This window comes from Chiloscyllium punctatum, chromosome 36 (genome assembly GCF_047496795.1).
Source record: "Chiloscyllium punctatum isolate Juve2018m chromosome 36, sChiPun1.3, whole genome shotgun sequence".
NCBI lineage: Eukaryota > Metazoa > Chordata > Chondrichthyes > Orectolobiformes > Hemiscylliidae > Chiloscyllium > Chiloscyllium punctatum.
Genome location: NC_092774.1, coordinates 62,353,140 through 62,362,003, shown reverse-complemented (window position 1 = coordinate 62,362,003; position 8,864 = coordinate 62,353,140). Strand labels below are relative to the sequence as shown.

The 8,864-nt window shown below is 46.7% G+C and overlaps 1 non-coding gene across 1 annotated transcript; it reads right to left on the bottom strand.

Annotated features, from left to right (window-relative positions):
* Positions 1–6,529: 6,529 nt before the first annotated feature.
* On the bottom strand, positions 6,530–6,603 carry trnan-auu (transfer RNA asparagine (anticodon AUU)). The gene has a single exon. It is a non-coding gene; the product is annotated as a tRNA-Asn (tRNA).
* Positions 6,604–8,864: the final 2,261 nt, after the last annotated feature.

Below are 8,864 nucleotides of genomic sequence, written 5' to 3'. Positions count from 1 at the left end.
ACCATTACACGCACACTTTACCCAGCATGCACACACACACAGACACACTCAGACGCTCTGTCTCATGAATGCACTCACACAAGTCTTTGGGGTGAATTGCATTTGCAGGATTGTATGTTTGGAAATAGAAAAAGTCTGACTCAAGACTGTGATACAGAACGACTCGAAACTCACAGCTTTCATGCGTTATCTGAACTCAGGTGTCACCTCCCTTTATAAAACATTAAGTTACCTGGAGAATATTACTAAAAGGAAGTTCTGGGATTTACAGATTAATGAACCGAAATCTGGAACCCATTTTAAAAGATGAAAGACTTAACAGGTTTCTTCAATGTATCAGTGGGTGTGGACCCACTGGTGGGTCAGCAATGCAGCTGACTGAGTGAACCCCCTTCCGTACATGGGGCACGTGAATGGCTTCTCTCACTTGTGGACCCACTCGTGCGTCTCCAGTTGGCTGATCTGACTGAAGCCCTTCCTGCACACCGAGCAGGTGAATGGCCTCTCCCCGCTGTGATTACGTCTGTGGGTTTCCAACACGGATGGGGAAGGGAATCCTTTCCCTCAGTCCCCACATTTCCACAGTTTCCCATTGGGGGAGCTTTCCTTGTGTTGGTCTGGGTTTGAAATTACAATCAGAACGGGGACATAGTCTATCCCCACTGTCAGGGATGAGACTTTGATACCCCCAAGCTGAGTAAATGGTGTAAAGCACTTTTCACAGTCAGCGCACTGAATCTCCCTCACTCGGTGTCTCAGTATTCTTCCTGCCGCACCAGTGTCCAAAATCTCTCAAGCAAACAAAAGCAACCATGTCTTCTTGATTGGAATGGCTGCTGATATTCAAGTCCCAATGAATCAAGCGGCTCTGTCAGAAGTTGATGTATCATTTGTTTTCAGATTTCTTTCGACACGTCTTCCTGCAAAAAAAAGTCACAAAATAAGTGATCATTGGCAATACACTTAAACGAACATAACATAGGTGACAGTTCCTGTAGTTTGCCAGATGCCTGCTGATCACATAATACCCAGCACACAGAAACCTGAAATCCCTCATGCAGCCAGATAGGCTTAGGTGTGTTTAGAGGAAAACTTCATTCAAATATAATCGAATCTTAAACTAAATACGTGTACATATATATATATCAATATGCCAATCCTGTCAATGCGGATCAGTTCCAAGCGAAACTACACATTTAATTGTGAACATGAGGAAAAAAGCAATCATTTTCCAGGGTGCAAACTGCATACGTGCTAAACTGAGGGAATACACAAGGAAAAGACCTAAAAGAGAGATAGAAAGTATTTGAACACCTTTGCAGAATCTGCTCCCTCTCTGGATTCTCTCCAGTTGCTTCAAGTAAACCTCCCTGGGGGTCAGGCAGCCCTGCATCGGGAAGCACTGGGATGGTCAACTACAACCAGTTTACATGGAGAACACATCTCCACATGAAACAGCCTCGAGGCAAATTTCCCTTCCTTCCACAAAGTTCAAGACCCCTCAAAGCGAAATTCCCCAGGTAAGTTTGGAAGAATTTCTTCCAGGTGTTCACTAATCATTTCTATGAGCACTTTGTTAAAGTTTGAATATTGCGAGTTTTGAAAATTAGTGATTCTGAGCGAAATCACAGTTCGATAAAACAGAATGTGGGTATTTAGACAGAGTTTATTTTTGCACATCGACGATATGTCTGCACAACAGCATATGACACGACAGCAGTGAAGATCTTCTGACCTCATTCTCAAATGTGCCTGCCACACGCCAGATGAAAAGCTGAATACTTCTGTGGAAAAACTGACGAGCAATGCAAGAGAATGGCACAACGCGTGCGTGTTGGAACCAGAACCCAAAGGAGAGACCATTCTCTCCTATTCATTCAACGTCGTCTTTGGCAGCTTTCCCGTATAATGGCGCTCTGTTCTGCACCTTGCCTCCGCTTCCCAAAAAAGCTTCGACATAAATATTTCACAATGATATACTGGCCCAATGTGTACAGTTAAGGTGACAACCTCTGAGTGGTCTCCTGTTCTCTGTATCCTATGTTGAGGAGGGCAATGCTTGTCACTGGCTATTCTGGTGTCAGAGAAAAGTTTCGAAACAGTGGAGGGAGTCCGATTCCTGGGGACGGGACAAACAGCAGCAGGGAGACAGAATGAGAAGCAGCTGTTCTGGAAACTCTTTGTCACTTGCAATTCTTAGAACAATGTCAAATGTATTTGACACGAAGCAAGTCTCAGCTGGTTCAAGAGGAGTGTGGTGGATGAGGAATGAATCGCTGTTTGGCTTGTTGGTCTAGGGGCATGATCCCAGGTAGAGTCTTTAACAGTGCAGACTTGTGTGCGGTCCTGGATTCACATCCCAGACGAGGCTGCGTCGCTTAACTTGATTTGGGCAAAAATGCCCCATTAATTTTCTCAAAAAGCACCTTCGTGAAACGAGGTTGGGCTGCCACGAATACGAATGAGGCAGAAAACAGGGAAGTGAAATGGTTGGAGATCGCGTTGAACAGGTTGACGTGAGTGGTGCGGTGTTTGCGGAATGTCAGCAATAGAGGTAAATTGAAATATTGGGCCATCTCTCCTCGGAGAACCGAAGTTTTCCAAGTCAGTAGAGGCCGAGAAACAGGAAATAATGCTGTGACAATGCTCCCATGCCTGAAATGATCTATCGTGATTCGGCAGAGATTTAAAGTCACGAGGACGAGCGAATGCAGTCGACGAGGTAGCAGCAAATGTGCAGGTAAAGAGCTGCTTCACCTGGAAGGATATCCAGGAGGGAGCAGGTAAATTGTGCTTCTGAGTGAAATCACGGTTCGTAAAAACAGAATGTGGCAATTTAGACAGAGTTAATATTTGTTCGTCGCCGATATGTCTGCCGGTGCGCGATGGGAGCATAACCCAGAAGGGAAACCATCTTCCCTATTCACTCAATGTCGAGTTTAGCAGCTTTCCCGTATAACGGCGCAGTGTTGTGCACCTCGCCTTCTCATCTGCTTCCCAAAAAACTTCGACGTAAATATTGATACACAGGCCCAGTATGCAGAGTTGAGATGACACACCCGTGGAGGTCTCCGGGGTCTTCTCCTGTTCTCTGTACCCGATGTTGAGGAGGGCAATACTTGTCACTGGTCACTCCGGTGTCAGAGAAAAGTTTAGACAGAAAACGGGTTAATCTTCTGGCAGTAGAGAGGACCCGGTTCCTGGGGACGGGCAAACGGCAGCAGAGAGACAGAATGAGAAGCAGCTGTTCATACAGTCATAGAGATGTACAGCATGGAAACAGACCCTTCGGTCCAACCCGTCCATGCCGACCAGATATCCCAGCCCAATCTAGTCCCACCTGCCAGCACCCGGCCCATATACCTCCAAACCCTTCCTATTCATATATCCATCCAAACGCTTCTGAAATGTTGCAATTGTACCAGTCTCCGCCACTTTCTCTGGCAGCTCATTCCATACACGCACCACCCTCTGCGTGAAAAAGTTGCCGCTTAGATCTCTTTTATATCTTTCTCCTCTCACCCTAAACCTATGCCCTCTAGTTCTTGACTCCCCGACCCCAGGGAAAAGGCTTTGCCTATTTATCCTATCCATGCCCCTCATAATTTTATAAACCTCCATAAAGTCACTCTTCAACCTCCGACGTTCCAGAGAAAACAGCCCCAGCCTGTTCAATGTCAACTGGACTTTCCTCTGAGCAAGACTCAGCTGGTTCAAGAGGTAGGGTGGGGGCAGGGGCGCCAGCGCGCTAGCCGTGTGGCTTGTTGGTGTCGGGGTGTGATTTTTGCTTTGGGTATTCATTGACGCAGGCGTTCGAGAGATCCCGGGTTCAAATCCCGGAGGAGCCCGCCTTTCATGACTTGTGCGAAAGTGCTGTTTAATTTCCTCAAAAAGCACCTTCGTAAAACGAGGTTGGGCTCCCTGGAGGACCAATGGGACAGAAAGCAGCGAAGTGAAATGATTGGGGATAGCGTTGAAGAGGTTGACGTGAGTGGTGCAGTGTTTGAGGGATGTCAGCGATGAGGGTCGATTGGAAATTTGGGAGAGCTCTGTTCGGAGTACGGAAGTTTGAAATCTGGCCCGATTGAAGCTTTTCAAGTCATGCAAAGTCTAGACAGAGAAAGTAATGTCGTCAAAATGTTCCCACGTCTGAAAGGATCGACAACAATTCGGCAGAGTTTAAAAGTCATGAGGAAAAGAAACAAAAGTGACTTTAGGAAGAACGCTTTTGTAAAGGGAGTGGTTGGGGTCAGTAAATCCCAAACTGACAAAGAGGCAGATTCATTATACGCAAACGGCAAGACTTGGCCAAACGATACACGGAGTCAACGGACTCCTTTCGTGATTTGAAACGTCGTCGAAAAGAAAGGGACACAGAAACACAGAGAATACTAAAAGGAAAGGTGAGTATTGGGCTTGTCCTGTCCGCGCCATAGCCCCAACGTTTCCTGTTCCCCTGGATTTGATCAGGACAGAGGAGGCTGATGGGAGATCGAATTGAACTACACACATTGATGAGAGATAGAGCGGGAGGGAAGGATCCATTCCCATGCGTAGAGAGATTAATAATCAGGGCCGAAAATAAGGAGCCACTTCAAGAAATTTGGGGTTCATTCAACAAAGCTAATGTAGAACTGTTCACAGAAAATTGTGATGAAAATCTCTCGAGTTATTGTGATGAGAAGTGTTGATGATGCTAATACAATCGATAGGATGAACGTAGATTTGTCAATGTATTTGGTGACAGTTCTGTTCTAGCCCTGTGAGCGAAACCTGGATCTGAAGGAGTATAAGGGACATTAACAACATCGATCTGAAATTGGACACGTGACAAGGAACAGAGCCATCATTAACAGTTGGCTTTTGAACTGGAGAGGGTTTCTCGTGAAATTAGCTTGAGGCTTGAGGTATGCAAGGTCAAGATAATTTAGGTAAAACAGGGAAACACTATCCTCATTAGCAGACAGTGAAAGGATTACAAGACACAAATTAAACATTTTCGACAAGTGATACAGCGAACTGGGAAGATAAGTATTAGAAACTGGCAACAACAAAGTTCTGCAGCACAACACTGACATTCAAAGACCGAAAACATCCAGGTCCTGATTAATCAGATGGCATTGTGGTGCTATTCTGCAAAACATCTACTTGCAATGTCCTACAAAAGAGTGACAAAACCCATCGCTGTCAGCCTAGGATAGAAAATCCGAAGGGATGAACGTTTGCTGATTTTCTGAAGATTCACAGAGCTTAGACGGGGTTTTGGTGATTGTTTCTTTTCCACTCCCAGGAGCCGCAGTGGTTGAGGCGTTGAGTTTGGGGAGAATAAGATGTGCCCGTAAACAGCGTGTGGGGCTATTTCAGCTTCCCCTCATCTGACTGCGCTGGGAGTTGACTCAGATGTTCTCAGGGACATTTACTGACGCGAGACAGTGTAAGGATTCTCATTCCCGCAGATCGGGAATTCAAACCGTATGCCGGCTTCAGGACAATGAGAAAGATTAATTGGGGTGTGTGAAGAAGCTGTGAGCTGCATTTCAAACAGGTAGGTGGAGTTTGGTGCGCCAGTCCCTGTGCGTATCTAACGCCACCATGCTGCAGAGTTCTGACGCCAACACGGACATGCGCAGCAATGGGAACATTCACAAGGTGAACAACCAAAGATAATCACCGTCACTGATTCCCTTCCACAGGCCCAACTTGGTGAAGCAGTATCTTTCACTGGCAAAGGAAACGCCTTTGTCCACAGGTACCTGCTTCATTTCGATCACGATTTCAAGCCCCTCACTCTTCTCGTCTCATTTCCAAACACTTTGCTCATAGTCTCCAAAGAAGCTCTGAGGGTATCTGCTTGTTCCACCCGAACAGGCAGTGGGTTGCAGATTCCCACCAGTCCCAATTTGAGTGAAATGTTTTTCCCCCTCCACTGATTTGAATCTTAAAGAAGAAGCGGGGGAGCAAACTCCCTTTCTTTTCGACGACACTTCTCATTTTGTACTCGGCAGGGTTCACACCTGCGTGGGGAAACCGCAATGGAATTCAAGTCCATCGCATCAACCACTCGGCCCACGATTCAGTACCACACTGACAGTTTGACTTCCCAGGTCTGTCTGCCTGTGGAGCTGAGAAAGAGTGAATCATCGCAGAGTTTGTTTGACTCCAATCACTTCGCAGTGATTCGAAAGGGTTAAATATCTGCACAATGTGTTTGCAGATATTTCGGTGTTGCTCCCGAAAAGATGAAATGAACTTTCAGTGAGAAATTGCAGGAGGAACTCAGCAGGGCAGGCAACATCTGTGGAAAGAGAATCAGAGGCAACATTTCAGAATTTTGTTTGCTCCGACAGGTACTGTCAAACCTGTTGATTTTCTGTTTGGGTCTCGTCTTCTCAGCATACGCAGTCCCTTAGGTAAGACATGAAGTCAACTCGCAACCCCCCTGTGTGGGGAAGATTTCCGTTTGGGGAACATTCTCCTGACCCCATTAAAAGCGCACAGCTTCGAAGCCAAAGGAGAGCAGCAAACACACCGCCCCTGGGTGGGCTCGAACCACCAACCTTTCGGTTAATAGCCGAACGCGCTGACCAATTGCGCCACAGAGACAGGCGCCGATGGGGGGCGGCACCATCGCTTAGTGATTTTATAATTCAGCCTCCCCGCCAAGAATTACAATTGTCGTCTATCAGTTTAACTTTTCCATAATCAAGCCTGGGAGATGCATTCTGGAGATACCGGGGGCTGTCTGCAGACACATCCATGTCACGAGGAACTAGCTTTCTTACTCCGGGGCCGTCGCCCTTCGAGCCTTTCAGTGTTTTGCCTGTTCCCGAGTTCTCTCATTGGCTCGGAGGCGAGAAGGGGTTTGAATTCCTGATGTGTACGAACGACAATTCTTTCAATGTCTCAGATCAGTTCGTGTGCCAAGAACATCAGAATCAACCTCCCGGCCTCTTCAACAAGGGGACGGTGTCTGGACTGTCGGACAGGTCATCTTTCATTCTCCTCCAAATCCGCTTCCCAAAGTGTTTCTAAAGGTTCACAAAGCTGGAGACTGGGATTTCTGTTTTGCTTCATGAACATTTGAACATTTTTCCATTTCCTAACTGACAATATTTTGCCAAAATCTCTTCCCAATTGTACGCCTTGTCTCATGTCCAGGGATGAGGAATTTCCATTTTGGGGAGACATTCCCAAGGTTGAGAATGTTCGCTTTGGAGCAAAGAAGGATAACTGGAGATTTCCTGGGGCTGTTGGTAATGATGGGAGAAGAAGCGGTGGGAATGGGCAGATTAATGATCAGAAGAACCAATTGCCACTGACCAGAGTCAGTTACCAGAGGACAGGAATTGAAGTTCTTGAATGAAAAGCAGCACTTGTGCCTAATAAACACAGAGAATACTGCAGAAAGGGAGTTTGCTCCCCCGCTTCTTCTTTAAGATTCAAATCAGTGGAGGGGGAAAAATATTTCACTCAAATTGGGACTGGTGGGAATCTGCAACCCACTGCCTGTTCGGGTGGAACAAGCAGATACCCGCAGAGCTTCTTTGGAGACTATGAGCAAAGTGTTTGGAAATGAGACTGGAAGAGTGAGGGGCTTGAAATAGAGTTCGAAATAAAGCAGGCACCTGAAGACATGGGTGTTTCCTTTGCCAGTGAAAGGTACTGCTTCACAAAGTTGGGCCTGTGGAAGGGAAACAGTGACGGTGATTATCTTTGGTTGTTCACTTTCTGAATGAACCCATTGCTGCGCATGTCCGTGTTAACGTCAGAGCATGGTGGCGTTAGGTACTCTCATGACCATGGGGCAATGGATGACGTATCTGACGCCACCTACTTGTTTCAAATGCAGCTCACAGCTTCTTCACACATCCCAATTAATCTTTCAAATTCTCCTGAAACCGGCGTATGGGTACAATTCCTAATCTGCAGGAATGAGAATCTTTTCACTGTCTCGTATCAGTAAATGTCCCTGAGAACATCAGCGTCAAGTCACAGCGCTGTCAGAGGAGGGGAAGCTGAAAGACCCTACACACTGCTCACGGGCACATTTCACTTTCCCAACACAGAGCGTTGATTTTAAATGGCTGTGCAGTCAGTACCGATTCGTTTTGGCTGAAAAAAATCTTCCTTATCTCATCCCAGCATTTCTTTCCACAGAGACCTGTGTGGCAGAGTTCATGTATATGTTTCCTTGTAAGGTATTTTATAAATAACAAACTTTTCTGGTTGTTTGTATCGGGTATTTCAGGTTCATTAGCCGCTGTTTAAATGTGTTGGTAAATTTGTGGGCGACCATGCTGCTGAGAGGTTTGAGTTGTCTGGACATCATTTCCCAGATGTCTTCAATGTAAAGAAATGCGGCTAGGGTTTCTGCAGACGTTGTGTCTACTTGTGTCAGTTTGTTGATGTGAAATTGGCACACTGGGTGTATTGGGTAGGCAAAAGTGAGGACTGCAGATGCTGGAAACCAGAGTTTAGATCAGAGTGGTGCTGGAAAAGCACAACAGGTCAGACAGCTTCCGAGGAGCAGGAAAATCGACGTTTTGGGCAAAAGCCCTTCATCAGGAATAGAGGCAGGACCCCCTCCTCCTCCCCCAGGGTGGAGCGATAAATTGGGGGTGGGGTGTGCTGGGCCGAAAGTAGCAAAACGTACAATAGGTGAATGGGGGTGGGGATGGAGGTGACAGATCAGAGAGCAGGGTGGAGCGGATAGGTGGGGAGGGAGATTGGCAGGTAGGACAGGTCATGAGAACAGCGCTGAGCTGGAAGGTTGGAACTGAGGCAAGGCGGAGGGAGGGGAAATGAGGAAACTGATGAAGTCCACATTGATGGCCTGGGGTTGAATTTACCCCAAGCGGAAGATG